The sequence below is a fragment of the Ambystoma mexicanum genome, chromosome 2q (assembly GCF_040938575.1).
Source record: "Ambystoma mexicanum isolate Mex_15411 chromosome 2q, UKY_AmexF1_1, whole genome shotgun sequence".
NCBI classification, from domain to species: domain Eukaryota; kingdom Metazoa; phylum Chordata; class Amphibia; order Caudata; family Ambystomatidae; genus Ambystoma; species Ambystoma mexicanum.
In genome coordinates this window covers 1,167,864,082-1,167,891,109 of record NC_090924.1, presented here as the reverse complement: position 1 = coordinate 1,167,891,109, position 27,028 = coordinate 1,167,864,082, and positions in this window count along the sequence as shown.

The following is a 27,028-nucleotide window of genomic DNA, read 5'->3' as shown; positions in this document are numbered from 1 at the left end:
TTTGTATTTGCGGCGACAATATTTTACACATTTGTGTCTTTGAAATTGTAAAATTTGTGCATGAAGATCACTATTTGTGGCTTCTGATGGAATTTCACAAGTGACATGTTTTTCAATAAACTGTAAAACAGTGGCATCACTGTCTTGACCAAATTTAGGAGCATCTTTAATCCATAAAAGCATGTGGATATGTGGTGCTCCTCTGGCTTGGTATTCTTTTCTCCAAAAGAAGTGTTGCACTTCTCCAAGGGGAGGAACAGTTTTATTACATATAAAATGTAGCATAGCAATGAAGCGATGGTGAAAATATCTTGAAACATTAACAGGATCCAAAGAACAAAGTTCTCCAGGTGTTAGTATATCTATGTTTGTTTTGTTTTTATTTGATATGCGTAGGAAATTATGTAAATCTTCCCATGCATATTCTGCAACAAACCAAGTGGGTGGGCCAAGGTTTCTGATCATACAACATACATCTCCATGACGTCGAAACCAGTACTCTGTAGTACCACGCATATTTGCTAATAGATTTGTAATATTTGATTGTAAAACCTCATCCTTTTTTTGCACTTTTTCTAATAATTGTGTAGCTGTCATATTTTGAAAGTGTGATCCTGATTTTAATATGTGTGCAACTCCGTAACAAAGTTGCTAGTTCACTTTCAAAGAGTAGGTGGAATATGTATTCCACATTTTGTCTAAATCTGGGATCTTCAGAATACATCCGTAATGAGCGGTATTCTGAAGCTGATATTTGAATAGGTCTATCATCATACCTTCCTCCTTTGCCAGTAGGAAAGAGCAGAGGAAAAGCATGTGCTTCTATACTTTTTTCCCATATGCTGATTGGCGATCCTTTTGTTTGACGCATTTGGTACGTTTCCAGTACATCTTCTACATTGTCATTAGAGTGCAAAGGATGAATTGTATAATGGTCTAAAGTATTTGATATTGTAGCAGGATCTAGTAGCTCAAATTGACCAGCTTCTTGTGTTTCTTGAATTATTTCAGTTGTATCTTTCAAGTTTTCTTCAATATTAATTTCTTTGTAATATTCATTATTCTCTTTAAGATATTGGAAGGCTTGTCTAACTTTATGTAAATCTACCAGCTGTTGCCATATTTTTTTGTCTTTTGTAGGTACTCCATTTACTAAGATAATTAAAGATTGCTGCATTGGACATTGCACTCCTAGAGTATGCACATTTTCTTTAAGATCTAATGGTAAATAAACTACTTTTCCACGAATGCCTTTTACCAATTCAGAGGGAGGTAATTTAGCTGTTTTTGGTTGAAGGCGTATTATTGCTTGAAATGGGTGTACTGTTTGAATTATGACTCTCTCATATAAATTAAGTTGTTATAGGGGTTTTGGTACTGGGTATAATTCCAAATTATTTGTGATAGCACGTGAAGGAGTTTGGTTGTTGTCAAGTTTTGTAGTGCAGTAACTGCAAAGTATTAAGGGGTCAGTTATTTCGTATTTGTTTTCTGCTACAAGGTAGAGAGCTAATTCAAACCATTTAGAATCTTCATTGTCTTCTATTTTGTATGATAGGTCTACAGTTTTTGTGTTACTTCTATAAAAAGTTCTACGGCAACATACACATACATGGTTTGGTACTTCAGCTGATGTGCCTTTAAATTTTAGTATTCTTTTTTTGTATGTGTTTAGCAAAAGGTTGCCATGTGTAGAATTGTTGCTTAATTGGTTTAAAGCTATTTCATTCTGTAAATGGCTTTCATTTCCAAAATATTTTTTCTGGTTCTTCAAGTAGGTCTTTTGCTGTACCATGTTGAAGGATGTTATTTAAATTTGCTAGTGCTAAAGCAGGACTTTTAGCATAGTACAGTTTATAGACTAGATTTCTTATAGTTGAATGATGTGTTGATATCCTTTTGATATCATGGAAAGTGGTTTTACAAGTAGGTCCTGTAATGCAGGCCAATGAATGTCCTTGTAATCCTGTGTACTTGCACACTGGACAGGTATCCATATTTTGCAGTAATTTAATTTTGATTTTGTCTTTGCTTTTTACATATTTATTGAGGAATTGGGGTAAAGATTTGAAACATTGTTTGGGAATGTTACACATTGACGTGCATGGCCATTTGTACACTAGACGTTCTGATTCAGTTGAATGGAGGGGTAATTCTAAGTTTTCAGGGCATATTTTTGTAAGGAGTACTTCTTATTCCATTATGGTATTATTCACTTTTTCATAACCTCGACCACTGCTATGTATGGCAATTGTATTTGTTTGCTTTTGCTTGATCGCTTCTTCATTAAAATATGGTTCTGTGCTCGTAGTGTGATTCCATTCACCTCCGCAGATACTTAAGAAGTTCTTTCTTTTGACATTTCGCTTATTGAGAAGTCTTTTTTGTAATTTAGTTATTAGGTTTGTTAGTGGTTTAATTTTGTTTAACACTAAAATAAATAACTTTCTTTTGAGAAGAATTGCACTGCCCATCAATGCTTCTAAGATTAATTTCCTACGATAGGTTTTAAGCATTGAACCTGATTTCTCTCCTGTTTTTATAAGATTTTGAAGGACTTTGTGACGGTACATTTTGGCTAAAATATTTTTCTTGGTATGCTTACTTTGCATTATATCAAAATTTAAAGAAGCAGTTTTATCTGTAGTGATAGCTGATTTTCTGTTAATTGTTTTTTGGTTTGTTTTACATTCTACAAATTCTGCTAGAGATGGTTGCTTATGATGGACAGTTTTATTTTCATTTGCTCTACTTCTGCGTTGCTTTCTATGGACTTGACTTTTGGTAGGCATTCTTTAGGGTCCGATGAAAAAAATAAAGATGGTATGGGTTGGGGTGTACTACAATGTATGTGTGCTGTGCTCATGAGTGTTTGAGTAAGATAAAGATGTATGTAATGGTGTGTGATGGTGCATTGGGAACTACAACTAGTAGGGATAGGTATTCTTGAATTTGTGTGTTACTAAACTGGGGTTCAGATGACAAAAAAAAAGTAAGCTAGTGGTGTGGAAGAGTACAAATAGTAAATCGAATGTATACAATTAAAACAGTTGTATGTTCTATAATATGAAAATTGTAGCGGTTCAGTTGGGTAATTTGTGTGTCCAAAAATAGGAATTTGTGGGACATTCTGGCTGTAAATCGCTGTTTAAGACATGGAGATTTTTGGACAAAATGGTACACAATCTCTATTTTAGGCACAGAAATAGCTTGTATTAACTTTACAGTATGTTTGAGTAATAATACAAATATTATGGTGATATTCTACTTACTTTTTTTCTTAAATTACCAGGTAACTTCTTAGTTCTTCTTTGTTCTTCAAATTCGGCTGCTTCTTTTCAGGAGACTGGTCTTCACTGCAATTGTAAAAGATTCAAGTTAGTAATTTTGTTTGTATATAGCGCTGTTTTTAATTTAGATATTGATTTTTTTAATTGAAATCCTCAGCGCCTTCTTCAAAACCATTAAACTAATTTATTTACATAAGATACATTGCATCAGTTCAGTACATATGATATGTTCTTAATGAACAAATTGTATTGAATGACTAACTGTAGCAAAAAAATATCTTTACTAGGTCTTGTGAAATTTATAATATACCAATGAATACCACTATTTCTGTAACTAAGCTGTTCTAGGTAATTGTTATGACGATGTTTCTCTCTGGGAGCAGAGAGAGCTTGTGCTTATGTTACATAACAAGAGCAGGATGTATCTATGATGTCACTGGAATGTTCGCCCTTTCATGTCATGTTTACGTTCTAAGTTGGTCAGTTGATGGAGGATTTGATGGGGAAGGATCTCTTATGCTCGGGGGTCTTTTTGCCTTCATTTATCTTGAATAAATGCTTAAATTCAACTTACCGGCATCTGTATGCTGCTTCACAACAGTAATAGCACCTCAATGTCATGTCTAAATTAAAGTAATTAAGTAAATACATAAATAAAAACAAAAAAATATGAAATTGTATAAGTATTTTTTTAAAGATTTAAACATAGATTGTGCTTGCATGCAATTTTGTTTGAATATATGTAGTCTATATATTTCATTTAAAAAATGTTAGTTTAACATGATTTGAGTGTGTGTGTATAAAGAAAGTAAATAGTATAAAGGTTTATAAGTGATAGTTGATTTTGGGAAATTGAAAAAAATACAGTAAATTCATTTTACAGATTACACAGGCTAAAAGTCTGTTTGAAAATGTGTTCATCTACTGTACAGAAAATATGTATACCTGAAGTTTGTGTTCATGCATATGGATATGCATGGAGCTGCAAGTAGAAATCTTGGCGACTTGTACAGTATTTCTGGTAGATGGTGCTTGGCAATGATATGACACTTGTACTCAGAGAGATTCACAGTACATTTGCAGTGCTGATCTATGATGATGCAGGTAGATGTAGAGGTCTTGAATGTGATTGGTGCATGGTCATGTGACTTCTTAGCTACATCCAATGAGGGAATGGCAGAGAGCGTGAAGTGGAAATGGTAGAAGGGCTTTTCATGTTACACTATGTCCGCGGACATGGCGGTAGTTCGCGGACATAGGGAGTTACATCCGGGGATTTTTGGGTTCAGAAGTCATGCAAATGAGAATGAGTACTGAAAGTGATTGGTCAGGAAAGTTTAGTGGGTGTGTTGTGCCAGAAGAGAGTTTCTCATATACTGTTTTTGCTGAGAGAACAACAGATAGCTATGTCTGTGTGTTTTAGGAAAAAGATTGTATGGATTTTGGGAGATTCATGGATATATTGGTTGAAAGTGCATGCAGAAAGCTGTGGAGTAGCTGTAGATCTTGGATTCCCACATGTGGAAGTACACTGGCATGGAGTACGTGGAATGAAGTGGTTGGACTTGCTACCTCTCTGTGCTACTTTGGAGACAGAGCAACATCCAGACATAATTGTAATTCATTGTGGAGGGAACAGTTTAGGACATGTGACTGGATTTTTTTTGCAATTTGCTATGAAAGAAGGACTTGAGAATTAGGAAACATGTCCATAACCTCCCAAGTGATATTTTCATGGATTGCGCAGAGACAAATGTGGCTTAGTTCTTTTTCATTTGGTCCACAAATGGAAAAAGCAAGGCGCAATGTTAATAAAGCTGTTTGTGCCTTTCTAAAAGATTTTGGCATGTCTTCTTTTCACAATGAAAATATTCTGTTTCGTAGTACAAACATTTTTCGCAGAGATGGAGTCCATCTTACTTATGGTGGCAATCAGATTTTTCTGAGAAATGTACAAAATGCATTGCGACCTTTTTTGGAATTACATCCATTTTGAAGTAGGTGTTAAGCATTTATAATTTTTGACTTACAAACACCTCCCAAAGGCTCTTTTCAGAGCCACCACTTCCTCCCAGAGAAAATTGCAATGTTTGTGATAGGGTAGCAACCCAATTTTTTAAATGTTCGCGAACTGTCCGCGGACTTCTAAAAAAATACAAAGGGCCCTGCTTCATTTATTTTCACTTCTATTTTTTATTTTAACTGTGAAAGGCGGCTCTGAAAAGAAACTTATTTTTTTTTTATTTTTGTTATTTTGTATTTTTTTTGGTTTTTTATACATGACACACTAGGAGAGGAGGGGAAAGGAAGGTAAAGGGGGGGACACCAACCACAGGAATAAGAAAGGGCGAGCTGAGAGAGGAAGATGTAGAGTGGGTTTTATTTGGGTAGTGAGCAGATCTTCTCGTGCTCTGAGACGATAGTCTCAAAAGCACTACGAAGTCGCTCCCCCCTTCAGAGTACTGTGTCACAGTACATACATACAACTGTGACCCTCGAAAGGTAAGGGTCATCAGCATTCTGTATGACCTGTGAGGCAGCTTGAGGAAGACGCTGTCCCACAGAGGTGGTCCTTGTGGTGACAGGATCAGAAACCGAGGATGAAGTAGAGGAAATCAACCTGCTACGTTCTTCGCAAGGTACAACCCTACGAATAGCCCCAGAGTGAAATGACCTCAGGTGTCGCTTCATAGTAGTGGTCCCAAAGCTGTACTTACCGTGCTTCCCGCGACTGAGTATCATTTTGCACTCATTGCAGGTAACACGGTTCGCTCGAGCCTTAGGACCATTCCCATGAATGGTAAATAACCGCCACACCCAAGACTCACGCCTAGTGTGGGTAGAAGGGATTTCCTCTACCTCATTCTCATCATCCTCTTCTTCCTCCTCTGCATCCTCACTCCTGTTCCCCTCTTCAGGCCCTTGGGGAGGTGGAGGTGGTGGAGGGGGTGGGGGTGGTGCTGAAGCAGGTGCAGCACCAGGTGGCAGTAGTTCAGCCATGGATGCCATCTCGATGATGGTGTAATCTGCAGGTGGAAGCAAAAATCGCTGTGTTCTGAAGAATAGCCAGAAACACAATGAGAATAAGCTCTAGGGCGTGGTCTTTTATAGGGGTGCTTGTGCATGGTCCGCGGACATGCGCGCTGTCCGCGGACAGATCGAACACAAAAAAAAGTTTGAAAAGTTTCAAAAGGTATGTAGAAACTCAGGATTACTATGTGGGACTTGTGCCATGGTGAGATTTTATTGAAAAATATTATGGATTAATTGAAAATGTACTTTTAAATTGTTCGGGGACACGAACAGTGTCCGCATTCAGAACACGCGATCAGCGTGGGAACGGTCATATGATCTGTTCGCGAACATGTCCGCGAAGTAAGCGCATGTCTGCAGGACACCAAATGCACAGAGATTGGTTAGCGCATGCGCGTTGATGTTCTACGGACACTGTTCGGGTCCTGAAGTAAATAAAAATGCGTCACATGTGAAACGAACATTTCAGGACACTGCGTGTGTTCTTAGAACAGTTTAAACCTGCTAGCGAACAGTAAGGACAGATATAGTGTTCTTCAGGACACGTCCTATTTCGTTTATGTACGAACATTTCAGGACACCAATTGTGTTCTTAGAACAGTTTCAACTTGCTAGCGAACAGTACGGACAGGTCAAGTGTTCTTTAGAACACTTTAATTTTAGTTTCTTTACGAACATTTCAGGACACCACGTGTGTTCTTAGAACAGTTTCAACTTGCTAGCGAACAGTACGAACAGGTGTAGTGTTCTTCAGGACACCTCCATTTTCATTTATTTACGAACATTTCAGAACACCTGCACTGTCCGCGGACACCTACATTGTTTAAAAAAAAAAAACGAAACTGTTTACAACACAATATAAAAATTAAACTTTATTTAACATATATTAATAATTTATGACAGAGAAGGTGAGGCAGAAACAGAAACAAAAAGAGGAGAATTAGGGGTTTCAACATGATTGTTATTAGGTGAAGAAGGGATGGAAGTCTCATCAAAACGTTTTGGGTTATGAAGAGGGTTTGGGGATAATTGACTGGGATATGGTGAGGAGGGACAAGTACATGTGGGGCAATGGTACGAGGTTTTTGGTTTAAAATGAACTTCCACAAAAGTTTTCAATTTATTAAAATTAGTCAACAATAAATCCATTTTTTCTTCTATACTGTGAAAAGTGTTATCCATAACAGGTTTTTCTGAAGTATTTTCTATTTTGGTATGCTCTGTACAAAAAAAAATATATATATGTTAAATGTATACAAAATAATAATAATTAAATGGTTTATATTATAAAGTGTTTACCATTAGTTTCACTATCTTGTGACATTTCTTCATGTGGGAAATGCTCCTCTAGCCATTCCAGAGTACTAGACATTTTTGTGAGAAAAAAAAAAGATAATATATTTGTTTATCTAATACAGAAAGTTTATAAATATATGAATAAAATTAAGTACACTTACTATTCCAGGTAAGATATGTCCTATGTACTCAGTGGGTCTGCTTTTGTTCTCAGTTCTGTCGTGTCTGTGAGGTAATTATGTTGGAAGCCAATTTATCTTCTTGTGGTATATTCCATTTTAGAACATAGTGCATTTAAATGAATGGTTAGTGTGTTGCATATATGGGTTACATTTCTTATGTATTAGTACATATAATGTGTTTGTGAATTTGTTAAATGTTCCTATGTTATGATATAACAATCAAACATACCCCCCAGAGTTTTTAGGTAGTGGTACTGTTCTTCGAACATGTCCGTGAACATTAAATGAGTTTGCGGACATCAAGTACAGTAGAAGTGATTCACTCAGTTCCATATGACATGTATATAAAGTCAAAGTCATTATTGTTAAGTTGCACTACTAAAAACCTATGAAATTCAGTGAAAAAACTTTGTTAAAGGGACGTTATGGTTAATTTGCGCTGCTAAAACCTATGAATTTCAGTGAAAACATTTTGTTAAAGGGACGTTATGGTTAAGTTGTGCTGCTAAAAACCAATGAAATTCAGTGAAAAAACTTTGTTAAAGGGACGACGTTATGGTCAAGTTGCGCTGCTAAAAACCTTTCAAATTCAGTGAAAAAACTTTGTTAAAGGGACGTTATGGTTCCAAGTAAAACCGAAAAACCCTTGAAATTCGCCAGTTATGGTAAGCTAAGCAACCATAACTCGCGCCACCACCGTGCACTGCTAAGTCTAACACCCAGGACATCAAAGATGACATCACAAATGTCATTGATGACATTGAATAGTTTTCAAAGTCTAGGCTGCTGTGTGAGTTTACCAATCTTAGTGATCTTCTTTATTCTATTTAACATTGCAGGGAATTGTGGGAGGTTTCCATGACAGTTGAATCCGTTAGAAAAGGTCGGTGACATGCCCTGGGAATATACCCCTTCCGGTGATAGAGGGCTTTGAGGAAATGTGGTTTGTTTGTCCAGGCGCGATGAACACAAGGTTACTTGATCACACCACCCAATACCTTTTTCCCTCCAGACTTGACTACTGTAACCGCTTCTTGTTGGGATCCATAAAACCGTATTTGCATGCACTGCAACTAGCCCAAAATGAGGCAAGAATGGATAGTGGTCAGATTCATTTGTTGAGTCCTCATGTCACTACTACCTTGACTCGACTCCACTGAAATTACTTCTGCTCCAATATCTAATTAAAATGCAACTCCTCTCCAAAGTATTCTACCACACCACCATGCCATCCTGCCTAATCATTGTTCTAGGACCAATAATACCTCGATACTGAAAACTGAAATGCACACAATGACCTGCTCTAATGGATCATCAATCAGACTTGCTGTATTTCACCCTTGGAATATTCTATCAATATACTATCAATTTTATAACAATCTATATATCACCTAGACAACATCTATGCCACTCTACTCTGTTCCAGATAGCTTTGAACATCTGTAAAACCAAAAACAAATCTTGTCCCAACTGTTCATTCAGTGCTGGTGGGTACCTGCTAACTATATACCAGAAAATGACATCTACATATTGGGTGATGTGAGGAACCAGGAATGAGACAAGGGCACAGAGGACTCAGGGTGATGCTTATAGCCATTTATTAAATAATAAAGGGGTTGGAAAATGCCTCACTGTCCCTACTCTATGAGGTATTTCCCTACCTCAACCAAGAAATAAGGGCCTGTCCTGTATCAATATGTCCAGAGCAAACAATTCCTGTGTCTGAAATCATATTGTAGCCCTATCATTATAAAAGTAACTCTATGGTGTTAAGGGGATTGTCTTTGGCTTGAAAAGTGCACAAATGTTCAAGTTCAACAAAAAGGTATACATCCAACAAATGTTCCAAATGGATAATATTCACAGTTCCAGGGAATGACTCCCTTCCCCAGGTTTCTCTCAACCAAAAACAAAAGTTCAAAATAACAACCAGGTTCTTTTGTAGCCTAAGAGTATAACCCCCTCCTCTTGGTGTTTCAATTCACTCCAGGGGAAATAACTCCCTTCCTCAAGTTTTTTCCATATTCAATGCAATTCGGATTCTCTTATCAAAATACCACAAATGCAATTCAGTAATCCTAATGGCATGACTATTCTCTGACTCGCAAAACACCTGGTATACTCTCCTGCCAGTTTTTCTCATATGTTTCTTGATACAATTTGAGTGCCGGTCCCAGGCTCATAAAACACCTGGTATACTCTCCTGCCCGGTTTTCTCATGTTTCTTGATACTATTTGGGTGTGGGTCCCAGACTTGGAAAACACCTGGTATACTCTCATGCAGGTTTTCTCATATGTTCATTCACTTTCAAGATCTGAGGGTATATGCGTTTCCGCAAAGTTCCACTTATTGCTGGTGTATTTGTATCTCCCCAAATACAGGGACTTATTTGGGGAGAAGCACCGCAAAGGACTGTTTTCTGTTGCCACTCTCCCTGCCTCACTTCGCGCTTACGGACCACGGATCCTGACACATCGTTGGAGCCTGAACCGGAGGACATCTTAGAACGTTACTCCTCTCTTGCCTGGCCCTAAACAGGAAACAAGGTGACTGTGTGCTTCCTCACTTCCACCACTAGTGCCTCTAGTGGCTCTCTAAACTGTGTGTGTTAGGAAACTGTGTGTGTTAGGAAACTGTGTATGTTTTAAAAAAAAATAGCACAACTTTAACACCTTTCATCATTCTTGATTTAAAGGTGTTTCCGGGATTTTGTTGCTCCACCCCTCTCCTGTGTGATGCTCGGCCTGCCTCCTTAAAGTCATCCCAGCTTAGCGCACCCGCGCTGCGCATCCGCAAAGCACTGCAAAGCACTGTTTGCTGTTCGCGGTGCGCGGCGCGTGGTGTAGGGCTGACCCGTAGGCAATCATTTTTTCAGTTTGGCCTAAACTGTCCTTCTATACTTCTTTTTTGGTGCGCAGCAGAATTGCTGCTTTGCATTCATGTGATCTTATTAGTGGTACTGATTTGATGTCACAAACCACCATACCTTTTGTTTATCATTGAATCCTCTTGCAATATTGTCCTCTGGCAGCACTTTCTTTGATTGTTCACTGATTCGGTCTAGTGTATTACAAAACCCTTATACAATCGATCTCATCCCTATGGAAACCACTCTAAGGAACGGAAAGCGCTTGCGTGATTCCTCTAAAATATCATCTTCTAAAAACATGTCCAGACCGAAATAGGAACTTACACACTCTTTAGTTTTAGGCCAGAAATCCCTTCTATCTGTAACCACACAGGTTGACTCTCCTACAAGTTCTGGGGAGAATCTCCCTCATTGTACTCCCTTTGTCCGGCATACTGACACAAAGTTGGAAGAAGCAAAGTTGTCAGCAGAAATGAACACACCCTTCACCTAAAAAGCTGCTAATGATTCAGCCCTTAACTTAAATGCCCCTCTAAATGAAGTCGCCAATTCCTCCTTTTCTCATGTCACCGACAAAGTGATACGCTCTTCATTCCGGCGTCAGCTACCTCTATGCTTGCACCTGGCATAATTACGGCCTTAGAAAGGCGTATTAGCCTTTCTTCAGGCCCTTCCACCCCTGCTGCGTCGTCAAGTGGACTTCGCGAACAGGTACATTTTCATCCCACGCCTCTCCCTACCTCAGCCTTGTTCACAAATCCTGTAAATTACCCCAAATCTACCAATTCCTTCTTTGCCCCAAGCAAAGCAGAAGCTCTCCAACAAGCGATTTCTTTCCTTATAAGAAATTACAAATGGAAGATCCATTCTTCCAAGAATTTCCAATTAAACAGTTGTCTCAGGAAGCTACTCCTGTTCCAATTTCGCCCCATTCTCAGGTGTCTTCGATACCTATTGAGGAGAACTTGTCTCATACATTAGAACATGAACTACACTCTTTCCCAGTTCTCACACGTATCTTAAATATCTTGGACAAGGGGCACGAACTTACACATCTGCTTCTGAAAGACATGAACGATTTAATATCATTTAATTCCACCAAACTCTCGAAAATAGAAGGGTTCATGCTAGCCCAAGAGGCATGTCATCATTTTCATGTAACTTGTCCTGAGTGTAAGGCTGAGATTGTAAGAAGGAGCCTGCCTTCTTTGCTGCCTCTACAGGCTCTGATATCCCAAAGTACCCAAACTGCTGAATCCACCTTACTGCTAAATGGCACTCCCACCTCATTCGCGAACGCAGTGGCGAAATCTGTCGCTTCTGAGGCTAAAACTTCTTTGCCTCTGGCAATAGACCTGGTGGAAGTAGCAAAACTCCAACACGAGAGAATTCTCCAAGTAGAACCATTTCTCTTCAAATCTAATTTGATTCCTCCTGGTTTCTTTCAGAATGACTTGGTACCTCATTCCATGGACACGGAACGCATTTCTCCCGATAGTCCATCCGCCATCACTAACATATTGGACGAGGCTGAAATCAGTAAGATGTCTGAATCCAATGATATATCTAAAAATACTTACCATCCATCTTGCAGAATGAAGAAAGCATATCAGAGAGCAGTAAAACGAAGAAACAAAGCAAAAGTGAACAAAAATTGCTCCTCTATTAATACCAATGCAGGCTCCTCCTCGCAAAACTCACTCAAAAATCTTGTTATTGAAGACACTGCACTGAACGCATCCTCATTAGGGAATGAAGACCCCCAACTTAACCATAGCCAACTAAATGAGGAAGGTAAAATGGCACTTCAACTAAAATCTTCACAAAAAACAAAAAAGGAGCAAAGAAAGGTACAGTTTTTTCTCCCCTCGAACCCATTGTAGAGGGTGTGATGGAAGAGAAAGGTGTATCATTAATGCCAACTCGTTGTGTGGACTCCGTCCCCCCTGTGCCAATGATACAAGCAAACATGAACACTTTCTTCCCTCAGATAGACAACAAAAAAACGTTTTGTTCTGGAGACAAAAGTAGTCCCAACAGAAGCTCTATTTAATCAATAGCCTCTGCTCCAATGGTGGTTCGCGCGATGATTCATCACTCTTCCCCTTTTCCACCCCTCAATGAACCTCAAGTCCTCCATTTACACCACATTGCTCCTCATTCGCTTGTTTCTTGTTCAAACACACAATCGAAGAATCTCCCAGAATAGAACCAGATGAACAGGTGGTTCAACAGATAAACCTCCCTAGAGTGGTCCCAGAAGAACAGGTTGCTAATCCGACGAACCACTTGCCATCCTCTCCCTCTGTCAATGCACAATCTCTATTGTCCTCAGAGGAATTGAATAGGCATCTTGTGAAGACTGCTCCCATACTCTCTTCCTCTTTTCCTCTTGTTGTAAACAATGGGAGCCTTGAATCTTTTCAGGATATTCCTGGTGAAACTCAAACCATAATTGGGTGGTCTAGCAATTCTCAAATCAATGGTATGGCACCCATTAATCGTACATTCCTGATGAACACACTATACAAAATTCCTTCCCTCCGTAACCTGATCTCACAAGATGTGGAATGGATAAAGTCACTTTTGATCAATAACAATAGAATGCTATGCAAAGTTCTATCTCCAATCATAGCTTAACTAATTTGGGAGAATAAATCTGACTTGTTTTTCCTAGGGTTGGAATTGCAGGCCTTTTCATCCTTTGAAAAGGCTATGGCTTTTCTGGAATTCAAACCTCCTACATTGCCAAAGGACCCTAATGGAAATCCTTCTGCTACGTCCAATCAATCAGAGAATTCAAAATTCCTTTCACAACTAGCCTCTCTTACTTCTGCTCTGAATGGTCTCTTGGGAATTCTACCCATCTCAAAATCTCCTTCTCAGAATACGTCTACTAACCCTTCTTCTATGATGAGTTCATAATTTAAAAAATGGATTATTCATTCATGGAACTGTTGTGGTTTTAAAAATCTTTCAACATGGTTTGCGAATACTAGCACAGAAAATCTACCCTCAATCTTATTCCTGCAAGAAACCATGTGCTGCAATGAGTTCCAACTAGATGGCTTTACAGCCTTTCATAATGTAGCCACTCAACCTCTACTGGGTCGTCCAGTTGGAGGCATTGCAATTCTACTCAATAACAACCTCTGTTTCTCTCTAAATTATAGTTTGTCGACACAATTGTTCCTATTAATTGATGTAAAAATTAGTATTTCTGGGCTCATAAATGTTGTGCTCATTTCAATTTATTGGAATCCTTCTGCCCTATACATTGATAAAACAATTAACATCCTTACTGATACCCAAACAGATATCATATGCAAACAACCGTTAGCAGAGCTAATGATATGCAGTGATTTTAACGCTTTCCTCTACGCAACTGCTAACTCTCCCCCTGCTAACGTATCCTCCACACATTTCAAGTATGCGCATGCTAAGGGAGTAAGATGGGTTAATTTCTTTTCTTGCTGGGATCTCTATGTGATCAAATCTCAACACCCAAAGTCCTTTTTTACATGGAAAAGGGGAAACTCAAGTTCCACTATTGATTTCATAGTCGCCTCCAAACATCTCTCAGGCATACTATCTCCTATTACTTCTTTCCTTCCATTTTATGGAGATCATTCCATTCTCTCCACTACCATGATTGTAGAAACAGATTTCTCTTCCATGTCGTACGCGTTGACTGTAGTTCATATTGATAGACCTCTTCTCTCCATTCATTGGAATATTTCTACGTGTCGTCGTCTAACATTTTTAGTCAACTGCGACTTGTGGCCCGACTCAAACATTGATGAGAAAGCATAACAGACCATCCTCACGTGGAATCTTCAAATAATACAATTTCATTTTTTGACCATAGCTGAAGCGACAAGAAAGCTTCCCAAAACAGCAAATACCTCTCTTATTTTATCAAATACTCTTGCCCAATTAAAAACAAAAAGAAACACCGAGCTAAGAGCATTGAGGAGAATGTTCCACGTCATGGATACTGTAGCGTACTATGCAGCACAAAAAACTCTCCAAAGAAAATATAAAAACAGAGCAAAAGCGGCATGTGCATCATTTCACTTCGTACGAAATCAGAATATGGTACGCCTTATTTGCAACCACAATATTCGTGACATATGGAAAATACTTCGATCAGCGAATAAACCTTTTCAGACCCAGTTGGAATCTGCAATAGATGGTACATCTTGGTTTGTTTTTTTCGAACAGAAATACCTTCTTCCTTCAGGATTCAAACAATATGATATTACGGATCTCATTGCACATATTCCTTCTAAATGCCCATGGTCTCTGGAAGACATTTTGTTTTCAATTGCAAAACTAAAATCCTCCAAATGCGCAGGACCTGATGGTCTTTAACCTTGCATCATTAAAGATGATCTTTTGTTTTGGGCCACTGTATTTTTAAGGATTTTTCAAGCAATTTTCAGAAACAAATGTCTCCCTCATTCTTGGGTGACTTCGATTATTATACCCCTTTACAAAAAGGGGCCTCTGAATAATCCTTTACACTTCAGGCCTATTGCCCTCATTGATGTTGCGGCTAAAATCTTCGCACTCCTTTTACTAAAGGAAGTTGAAAAGCACATAGCTGAAAACCGCATTCTTAACAAAGTTCAGACGAGCTTTAGGAAAAACATGGGGACTCAACTAAATGCTAACATTCTTGCGCACCTAACACACTGCTCCTCTCAAGGGCCTATTTTTATAGCTTCTTTAGATCTGTTTTCCGCCTTGGACTGCGTGATTCGTGGTAGACTTTGGCAAAAAATGTTGGACTACAATTTCTCGCCTTCTTTAGTTGATCTTATTGCGCTTTTTCACCACAATACTTCCTTCAGAGTGCGCATTACCAACACAGGCCTTCTGACTGAGCCAATTCTCACTGCTATTGGCGTTAAACAGGGCTGTAACCTCGCGGCAGTTCTCTTCAATTTATATCTATCTGATATTGATGGCATTTGGGCCTCTTACAAATCACATTCAGTACGACTTGGCAAGCTACACCTGTCATGGCTGGCATATGCCGATGATGTGCTTTTATTTGACAGTAGACACTCTGGTCTCTAGTGCAAATTTGAATCATTTCACCATTTTTGTAAAGCAAATAATCTCGCTATCAATTCATCCAAATCTACCATTCTTGTCCTGTCTTCTAAGAAAAAAGTGCGCAAATTTTGCTGGCACATTGAATCCCAAAAGCTTCTGCATGTCAAACAGACTTCTTACTTAGGTTATAATTTGGCAAACACCACTTCCTCTTCTTTTTGGCAAAAAGCCTTAGCTGAGAAAGTCCTTCCTCTACAAAGCCAAATGAAAATAATCTTTCACAAATATAGTAAGTTCTCACTGACGCCTTTATTTGAGTTTTATTCTAAGAAGGTAGAAGCAATCATCCTATATGGACTTGATCTTTGTCTCCCTGATCTTTCTACCTTTCTCAATAAATTGCAAGCCAAGCTTTGGAAAACAACCGTGGGCCTACCTTCTTATTTGCCCAATGCTATTCGTCCTCATGAACTGGGCCTAAACTCCCTTGCTTCGCGCCATAACTGGCACATTCTTAACACCTATATAAAAATGTGCTTCCCTCAAGTAAATTCGCTTTGAGGACTTCATCATGTTGAGGGATTCCTATCCAGCATCTATTGCAAGTTTACACAAGCGTATACTTACCATACTGTCTGGTATCAACATTCTTCCATAAGATTTACAAATTAAATTAAGACTTGCACATAGATGTCTATTTCTGAATGACTGGGCAGTAACATCTAACCAAATTTCTACATACTCTTCTTTCACAGAATATGCGTTGTTTAGACATAAACAAATGCCTCGTTTGCAATATCTAATTCTTTGTCCCAGTGTTGAAACCCGCACATTATAAATGCGTTTCCGCCTAGACTTATTCCATACGAAAGTAAAAAACTAAGAATTGGTCCATGGACACCACTTACCCTCAAAGTATTATTTGTAGATTCTGTAAAAATCCTGAATGTATAGAAAAGCTAAAACACCTTTTTCTTATATGTCCCTTCTTTGAAGAAGACAGACTAAAAACTATTCAATCTTTTCGCTTCACACATACTGAATATGGACGGGAACTAATTTGGGCAAGATGCATGTGGGGTACTAGTAACTCCATAATACTTGCGACAGTACGCCTGCTACAAATCATCAATTCAGTTGTTTCCCTGTAATATCACCTCCAGATTTCATATGTAATATTTCTTTCTTCTTCTTTGTTTCTCCTGTTATAAAAAAAGTATTCTAAATCACCAGTTGCATAAGAGTTTGTAAGTAATGTATATTCTATATGAAATTGGTATTGTCTGTATTCCCTGAAATGCATATATTTGAGTTTTTAAATTGCTGAAAATAAAAAAAATATCTTTTTTCAAAATGTTGTAACGCTTGAAGATGATTTCGATTTTGTTTAATTTTGTAAAGATGCGTAAGCATCAATAACAAAATTCAATAAAAAGGTTTTTTTTTTTAAAATACAGGGGTTCGTAATGTAAGCCATAGCGAATTTGCCTCCCGTTCTAGTTAGGGACCAGGAATGCCTTCTCCAGCTCCCCCCCAGGGCTCTGTCCTTCCATTGTGGGCTTGTTGGCTTTAGGAAGGTTCTGTTGGGTTCTCCAACACTGCTTAGGTCCTTCACTATTTTCACCCTCACTCTCCAGCTGGGGTGGCATGTCTCTGCGGCTGTTGGCAGTGTGCGTGTTGCTCCGGCACCCCTTGTCGGCGTGAAGATCCTTTGCCTCATGTCCCGATTTGGCATCTCTCTGAACTGCGGGAAGGCGTCTCCGGTCCAGAGCCACCTCCCTCTTTCTCTGGATGTTTCATTGCCTCGCTGGCTGCCTTCTGGAGTCTCTCGTGTTTCCTCGCTCGTGTGCCCATCTGACAGATTGGCTTCACTGGCAGAGACTAGCCGGTCAGATCTCTCTGCATTTCTCCACAGCTGCATCTTTGAACTCCTGATTTACTGAAGAGAGCTGTTTGGGGCCAATCGATTTCCCCAAAAGATAGACTGCTCACTTTGGTCCAGCTGAGCAATCCTCATTCCGGTTGCTCTCTTCCTCATGTCAGTATTTGCAACTGATGTAACTACGTGATATTTAAAGGTTCTATGACAAAGTGTAGAGGAGGTGCCAAGAACCCCTACTCCAACCGCCCTGCCCATATTACCTGTCTGTTCGAAACCAGAGTATGAGACATACACGGAGCAGTTTAACAGACAAAGAGCAGAGTATGGACTCTGCTCAGTACCAGTGAAAGTACCAATAGCTAAGAAGATCTGGGAGGCAAGGTACCCATTGAGAAAACCATACCTACACACAAGAAAAAATGATGGCCATTTGAATGAGATTCCTGAAGAAGCAGAGCAGATAAATGGAAAAGAGTGGTGACATCACACAGAATCGAGCTGACGTCTGTAGATGAGCTGCAGAGACCAGAGAATGCAGATATTCTATAAGGCATCAAGAAAGTATCAAGGATAAGTGACATCTTGGGATCAAGATGAAAAAGCTTATGCCATAGAACCGGATGAAGATACAAAGCTAGTTTATACGTGTACAGATGCAAAAGAGATGCAAGCAGACATAGTAATCTTGAGGCTAGCTTTATAATAGATTGTGGCAAGTGCCAATATATATATATATATATATATATATATATATATATATATATATATATATATGCATATGGACGAGTAAAGGATGGATGTTTCCAATACGCATTATAAGCAGTGCTGGACATTAGCAAGAAGGCCTAATTCAGTGTATCACAGTTAAAAAGTAAATTGAATTACAAAATGAATCTCAGCAGAAGGAGTTGGATGAGCCAAAGAAGCTACGGTCTTATTAAACTGGAGTGAACTGACATTGGATACAATATATGTGAAAGAACAGAAACTCCTGTTCAGAATGCTTGATCAAAACAAAAGACGGGCTGTGGAGATAGATATACATAACTGGTTGAGTAGGTTTGTTTGTCCGTTCACTTTATGTATCTATGTATTGATGATGATGTCATAATTGACGTCATAATTGAAGCAAATTGATGATAAATAGAGAAGCGGGAAGTTGAAAAATAAATTGATTGTTTTTATTGCACTTAGTGGTTGTATTTTTAGCAATATTAAAGTAAAAACTGTGACCAAAGGGATTGGAGCTTGCAATGGTTTGTGCTCGCTCATTTTGTGTTGTTTTCCTGAAATTTACTTTTAAATCTGTGATTAAAGCAAGCAAGCCTTAACAAGTTAAGAGTGAAGATTTAAAGAGATGGAGGATGTTACTCCACTTGTTCACCTCGGCAAGCAATTGCCGATAAATGCACCCAAACTTAGACAATATAGTGCAGAATGGGTTAAAGAAACCGCAGATAAAACTTCTATGCCATGGCCGCAAGGAGGGTCACTATCAAAGGCAGTCCTGCAGTATATGACAGCACATTTGCATGCAGCATGTACTGGGAAGGAGCTAGCGAAGCGCCATGCGAGCTTGCAGCTCTGGAAAATGTACCAGGAGGAGCGAGATGAGCCGACTCCTATAGACTGGATACTTAATGTATGCAAAGAGGGGGGTGAAGAGCCCTCTGCTCCACCTGCCCCATCTGAAATAAAAGACGAGAATAAGATGATGGGTTATACCCAGTGAGGGAGCTTGAAGCAGCGGCAGGGTATAGCAACCCGGCATATGAGTCACCGTAGTGACGAGGGCCCAGAGAAAAATACAGAGAAAGATGTAATCTCTAATGTCCCAAGGGACAAGGACCAAGTACGTCTCTAGATATAGGAATAGAAATAAAGAGATGGAAAGGAGAAAGAGATAAAGCAGATGACATAGCGCTCTTATAGAACAAATGGATGGGTGGTCTGATTTTGCTTAAACTCGATGGTAAAAGCATTGAGGACGTAAGACAAAGAGAAGATCAAGACGAGCAAGATAAAAAAGATAAAGAAATGGAGGAACGATTGAATGATGAAGGGGCAAAAAGGAAAGATAGACAGAGACTAGAGCAGTTATATCAAGATGAGCAAGCGAAAAAACAAGAGAGAGCAGAGACGAAGGGATGAGGAAATACGAAGGGCAAATGAGAGAAGGGATATGAAGAAAAAAGAGGAAGACAGAGTGAGAGTGGAAGCGAGAAACAGAAGAGAATTTGACCATGATATGGAACACAAAAGAAGGCAGAGAGCATGCGACCTTGATCGCCTGGAAAAGGAAGTAAGAGATCCTAATCCACATGTAGCATGGGAGGATATAGTGGCCCTCATTACGACCCTGGCGGAATTCGGAAAACGATGGCGGAAATGCAATACCGCCATCGAATAGCGCTCGGTGCGACTATGACCCGTCACCGCAAAGTACGAAGCCATTAGCGACACCGTAGTGAACGCCAACGCTAACTGCACCAAGCACGCGCGCGCGCGCCATGCCAAACCGTAAATACCACCATGGCGCAAGGGTACGCTAATTCCGACCCTAGCGGACATGTACCTAACGCCATCAAGCATGGCGGAATGTACCATTCCGCCATGGTGAGAAGTACGGCATCGCGAATCAACCGTAAACGGCCCCACTGAGTGCCTGTACACCGCTCCCTGCCCACAAAGTACAACTCCCCGTAGGTGCAATGAAGTCACAATGCAACCAGTGAAATGTACAAGTCACCCATGCATGCCAACGAACAAAAGAAACACAAGAGGGGCCAATGGGAGCTGCAGGGCACAGATGGCACGAATACAGAAGCCAATCCAATGGACCCCCCCCGAAACGCACGCAAACACAGGCACCTGTGACCAGCAATATTCCGAAAATCACATCATTCCACCAGTCCACCTGGCTGACCGGCATCTGTTACACAAAACCCAATCCCCCGCCCCTGAGCATGACAACATTCAAACAGTCATATTGGCAGCCCCCATCCCTGACCTCACTGGGCTTCGTAGGCAAACGCGCCCAGTACAGTACCACGCAACTAAACTCCGAAGCTGGAACCCAATGCAGATCTCCTCCCAATACATCGCTCCCCAAATAGGAATATGCCACATCACTTGCAAAGAAGAACGCTACACGGGCCAAATCAGAATAGAAATTTAATGCACAACAAAATCACCAAGCCCATACAGCCATTAGGCCATGAACTCCAAAACACATTTCACCATTGTGGGCTGCATCCGCAAGAAATGACCAGCCACTACTTGTGTGACGCCCTGTTCCATCATGGTACACAGAGCCACATTCACGTACGAAAAGGCAACATGGAAGCGCACAGAACCGCAGGGCCGTCCCAATGGGGAGGCACTAGTCCAGCTGAAAGGCCGAAATGTTGCTCCGAGCCACCAGTACTGCGTAAGGGCATGTGGCCCATTGGCGATCGTCCCATAAGATCGTAATGCTGCTCCACTGATTAACACGAAGCAGCAGGTGTCGGGAGTAAAAGCCATCTGCAGGAGTGGCATACAGATGGCAGTGGCAAAAGGGGAGGAGATACCTGTCAACCAAAAGAAAAGAAAAAGAACAGAATGGCAATCAGAACTACATCCGAACAACTCACTTCAATGATCACACTAAATCCACAGCCATATGCATGCTAGCCCACTCCAAAGGATCATCACCACCCCAAAACCACTTGCGACTCATAACCATCTATATCGAGGTGTAAACACCATCACAAACGAGTGTACCTGTGCATGCATCTGTCAAAACAGAATCCATCAGATGGGATTGGTAACGTGCATGGACACAAGTGTCTGAGGGCGCGTCGAGACAGGGAGGGCTCAACAAGGCCAGATAGACGATGGTCCCACTATGGCAGCCCTGCATCACATAGCGCAGGGGAGGCGGATAGATTCCAAGAAGCCCTGTACATGGCAAACTCTGTATCAAATCGCCTGCCCATGCATCCATTCATCATTCCCTCATCCGGGGATTAAAACGCCTGAATATTTACTCACATAACATTAGAAATATCCATTGAGTCTGTGCGTTATGCAGCCTGCAAAATCCACAGTGCCCCAGCCCGTAATTCCAGTGTTGTGAAGTAACATGTATTTGGGAACGTCCAGCCTCATCGCCCACGTCGCTATTGCGCATCCCAAACCATTCATATCAATCATTGCATCCTCGCCATGGCCCCTGTCTCAAGGACATTGAACAATAGAACGTTATATTTGCAGTCAGACCTGTGGGCATTTCCTCGCCTCTAGCTGAAAACCGAAAGCGCCGCCCTTCGAATTCCTCATTTGCAACATCACGTCGAAGAGGCATCTGTGGCCGTTTGAAATCACTAATTAATCCATCTAGTGCGGCTGTGTGTGAAAATGGCAACTGCCTTCACCCACAAATGGGACGCCCCGCCCGTCGTTGCAACTCGGTACAGTGATGCATGAGGGCCCACCGTTACTCGAGTACTACGTTCCACTGACCCTTCACAAGTCTGTTCGCGACTGCACAGATAGTATGTGAAACAATGGGACCACAGCAGAATGAACATATCAACCAATGTTACACGGCCATCGGGTACAAATACATGATTGCAATAGCAAGATGCCATTCCTCGAATTGCAGCGTTGTGTGCGGGACGTGCTCGGCCAAAGGGGAGAGCAGTTTGCACAGGTGGAATGAATCACCACAGGTGGAGGCCATACAGCCTGAAAACACATAAATTGCACACCCAGTCTCCTCCCACAACCACACCCACTCCGAAATGCTACCGGCAGGACTCGCGATGTTGGCCCTGGGGGACCTGATAGCACTGCAAGTACTCCAACTCCAAGAAGAAGACGAACACCAACTACAACCGGCCGCACGGAGGAGACGCAGGAGGAGGAGGAGGGCAAGGCAGGGCCAGCAAGGGCCGCCAGCACAGCCACAACCACCACGCAGGCAGCCCGCAATCCCACGCCTCCGAGCACATCCGTTCAACCTCACTGATGAGCAGACCCACACCCTCTACCGTCTGGACCGGGACACCATAGCCGCCATTGTGGACATGACACAGGCTGACCTTGTCAGCATGATAGATAGCCCAACCGCCATCCCACCCCTACTGAAGGTGGTGTCTGTACTCCACTTCCTGGCCACAGGCACCTACCAGCACACAGTCGGACAGTTGCATGGCATTTCTCAGCCACTGTTCTCACGGACACTATTGCAAGTGCTCGATGCCCTCCTGCAGCACGCAGACGACTACATCTCTCTACCACGCTCGGAGCAGGAAATTACAAACACAAAAGTGGGATTCCATGCACTTGCCGGCATACCGGGTTGCATTGGTGCCATCGACTGCACCCATGTGGAATTGGTCGTCCCACATGCCATGGAGGCCCAGTACCGCAACCGGAAACAATTTCATTCTCTGAATGTACAAATGGTGTGTGACTCCAACAGGATCATTACACATTGTTGTGCCAGATTCCCTGGATCAACCCATGATTCTATGGTCTTGAGGAACTCTACTATACCACGCTACATGGAGCGACACGCAGGGAACAGATCCTGGCTACTCGGTGAGTCTCATTTCATGCATGATGATGTGGGGTATGTGATGCGGCAATGACCTGGCAGGAAGGGGGGGGCTGTGCGTACGTAGCAATGGCATTCCACATCATACGTTTCTCGTCCACATACAGGTGATGCTGGGTATCCACTGAAGAGATGGCTCCTCACACCAGTCCGGAACCCACGGGACCAGCATGAGGAGGACTACAACCATGCCCACTCACGTACCCGTGTAGTCATAGAACAGGCATTCGGCCTACTGAAGACTCGTTTCCGCTGCCTCAGCAGGTCTGGCGGGGCACTCCTGTACCGCCATGAGAAGGTTGCAAAGATGGTCATGGCATGTGTCATGCTCCACAACATGTGCGTACGTAGAAATGTGCCCATGCCCCCTGACGCAGAACTGCAAGCACCTGATGATGGTCATGATGAGGGTGGGGATGTGGCAGCACCTCAAGGAGTCTGCGAGGCACCGGAGGGCCGTGACATTCGTCAGCATCTCATTGATGCATGCTTCTAGCACTCACGCCTGGTGGCTGATGCATGGACACAGGACTCGTGGCACTGTGTGTGTCTGGGACATGCACAATATGGACTGTACGCCTATGATGGCCTAGTACACAAAGATCAATGTCCACACATCTCATTGGTTGATCGTGCACTGTTTATGGCATATGTGATATCATGTTGAACACCCTATCGACCCGCCACCCAAGTGAGCCCAACACACCCCCTCCACCCTCCTACCTCCCCCACGAACACCAGTGTCCAAAGATGCTCATTGTCAGTGGGCTGTCGCTATTGCAAGCCCCCTCTGCGGGTATCAGGGGCACCCCTGCCTGTGGAGCGCAGGTTCCTCCCAGATCTACGTTGGGGGCTGCCCTGGACGGAACTTGCAACGGATGATGTCTCTGCCTGCTCACGTCCATGCATGTCCCTAAGGGTTTGCGAGAGGTCAGTGAGCACACGGCGCACTGCGGCAAGTTCGGCACATACGTCTTTGGACGTCGCATGCAGTTCCCCCCTCAGGCTCTCGGTGCTTCTCTCCATTTGGACTCTCAGGCTCTCGGTGCTACTCTCCATTTGTGCCCTTAGTGTCTCTGTACCTCTCTCCATTTCTGCCCTAAGTGTCTCAGTTGATGTTTCTATGTCTGCCTTAGTGCCCCCACATTCATCGGCATGGTCCTTGAGGAGCGTGGCCAGTTGCTGCTGTTGCACGATTAACTGGTCGAGGGACTGTTGCCTCTGCTGGGCCATGGCCATTTGCGGGGGTGTCACAGAGGGGCTGTTGACCTCATGTTGCCTTGCCACAGGGCTTGTGGGGGATGGCCAGTCGTCGTCTTGTGGGTGCCCCTGCGTGGTATCCTCATGTTGTACGGGATGGGACAGACAGGGGGATTGGGACAGGTCATGGATGGATCTGACTTCGACATCCCCGTCTTCTGTGTCGGAGCATGCTGCCATCAATGGGGTGTCACCTATGGTGCTGCTGCCACCAGAGGCAGTGCCTTCTGTGGCATCCGTTGGGGGGACCTGTGGTGGTGGTGGTGTGGGCATGCTGGTTGCTGGGGTGCCTGTTGATGTTCCCTCCTCTGTGCTGCCACCTGATTTGTGCTGCTGCCGTGTCTTGATGCGTGCAGCTGAGGTGGAGGGTCTTTGGCCGTTGGTCTTGGCCCTCTTTGCAGGTGTGCTGGTAGGGGTGTCCTGATGCTCGTCGTTTGGATCGGACTCTGTGGTGGAGTAAAGGAGGGCGAGGGTTATTAATGGGTCTGTGGGAATTGGAATGGCATTGTATCACATGCATTGGGGTGGTACCTGAGGGTGATTTGGGTCGGGGCCTTGGAGGCGCTTTCATTTGTGTGTGGAGTGAGGGTGCAGTTGTTTGGCAGCCTGCAGTTAGGGTGTGCCTGCTGCACGTGTAGTGCGTGTTTTAGGGGTTTTTAATTAATTATGTATTTATTGTGGGTTTTAACGTGCGCTATCAGGCCGATGTGTGTGGACGTTCTCCTGGACATGTGTTTCTGTTGCACTATGTGGACACATGGTACTTCACATGATTGGACTTTGTGGATTTGGCATTGTTTTATCTGGCCCACCTACCTGAATCTTCGGATGTCTGCACTCCTTTCTCCATCCCTCCGACTCCCTCTATGCTCTCCATTCCGATGGTGGAGGCACAGATTTCTTCCCAGGGGGTCAACTTGATGGGTGATTCAGGACCTCCCCCGGTGGCTGTGGCAATGTTGCGGTTGGCAGAGAGTATGCTGCGGACGCGTATCCGCAGGTCGTCCCATCGCTTTCTGCATTGCTGTGGGTTGCGGGGTGCGGTCCCCACCGCACTTACCCGCTGTGCCACCAGAGCCCATATGGCCTTCTTGTTCGCAAGTGCCGTCCTGGTCATTTGCGTGGAGAAGACGACGGCTGCATTCTCCTGGAGGGTCTCTGTTAGCACTGTGAGTTCCTCACGGGAGAAGTGGACCTGCCGCTTGCGGTCGCACGCTTTCTTCGCTACTTTTCCCATTTTTCTTGGTTTCGCTAGGGTGGATGACGGGTTGTGGTGTGTCTCAGGGTAGTGTTTTTGGTGGTTGTGTGGTTTTAGTGGTTTTATAGGTGTACGGCGGGATGTTTCCCGTTCCGGGCCCATGTTTTTACTTCCGTTTCCGTATATTTCCGGTCACCGTACTTTCCGGTAGGCGCACACTGCGGTGTCCGCTGTGATGGGTGGCGGTATTGCACCTAGGGCGCCGTACGGCGGCGGTGTGGGCCGTTTTGGGGTCATTTCCGCCATCGCGGACTTTGCACTTCCGCCATGCCGTGGTGCTCGTGCCCGATGGGTCGGAATGGGCCGCACTTTGCTCCTTCGTGCAATGGCGGAAACGCTATTTACGCTGTGGCGGTCCCGTCAGTCACTTTCCGCCAGGGGCGTAATGAGGGCCAGTGTAATTCTTTCCAGAATATGAGTCATTACCAGGCCCGCCTAGAGCAAATCTAGAAGACAATTCTGACTCCAGGTGCATTGGGGAAGCGATCGATAAGGTATACCATGAAATAAGACCTCAGAAAGAGCTAAGGGTAAAGGGAAAAAATTATTGAATTGAGAGCACTCAGTTGTATGACAGAGAGGAAGCCTCATGTAGTACGAAGCATAAGGAGCTGTCCCTAGATAGACTAAGGGCCTCATTACACGGTATGCGCTAACCATGGCGCTATTAGCGCCATGGTTGCCACCGGTATTTTACTGTGTCCGCCTTGGTGGATGGCGGAATTACCGCCCTACTCCAAGGTGAGCGGGGGCGGTAATTCCCCATTCACCAATGCACTTCCCCATTCCCATTTTTGCCCCCATAGGGCTCAATGGGAATGGGGAAGGAGCTAATTACGGTACCGCAAATTGCGGTACCGTAATTAGCACCAAGGTCCCTTTGCGGGTCCCTACTTTAACGGCTGGTGTAGACCAGCCGTTAAGGTCAGGTCCCGCAAAGGGACCTCGTAGTAAGGCGGTAAGGGTTTACCGGTACCGGTGCCCTTACCGGTACCAATAAACCCTTACCGCATTCCATGTAATGAGGCCCTAACTCTAAATACAGATTACGAAGAGAGAAGTTGCACGAGTTGGGCACAAGAAATGTCTGACGAAAACAGGGAAACCTTCCATGGGGAAGAGAGAGACGACGCATGTGGTCCTGAGGGATGCTTTCCTATGGATAAGGAAGTTAGATGGTTGGATTTAAGCGCACCTATACCTAGGGCATCAGAACTATTGACACAGTCAGACAGACCTAAAGGGAAACTCCATGGTGAGAGGGGGGAGTCGCCGCCTTATGTAAGCA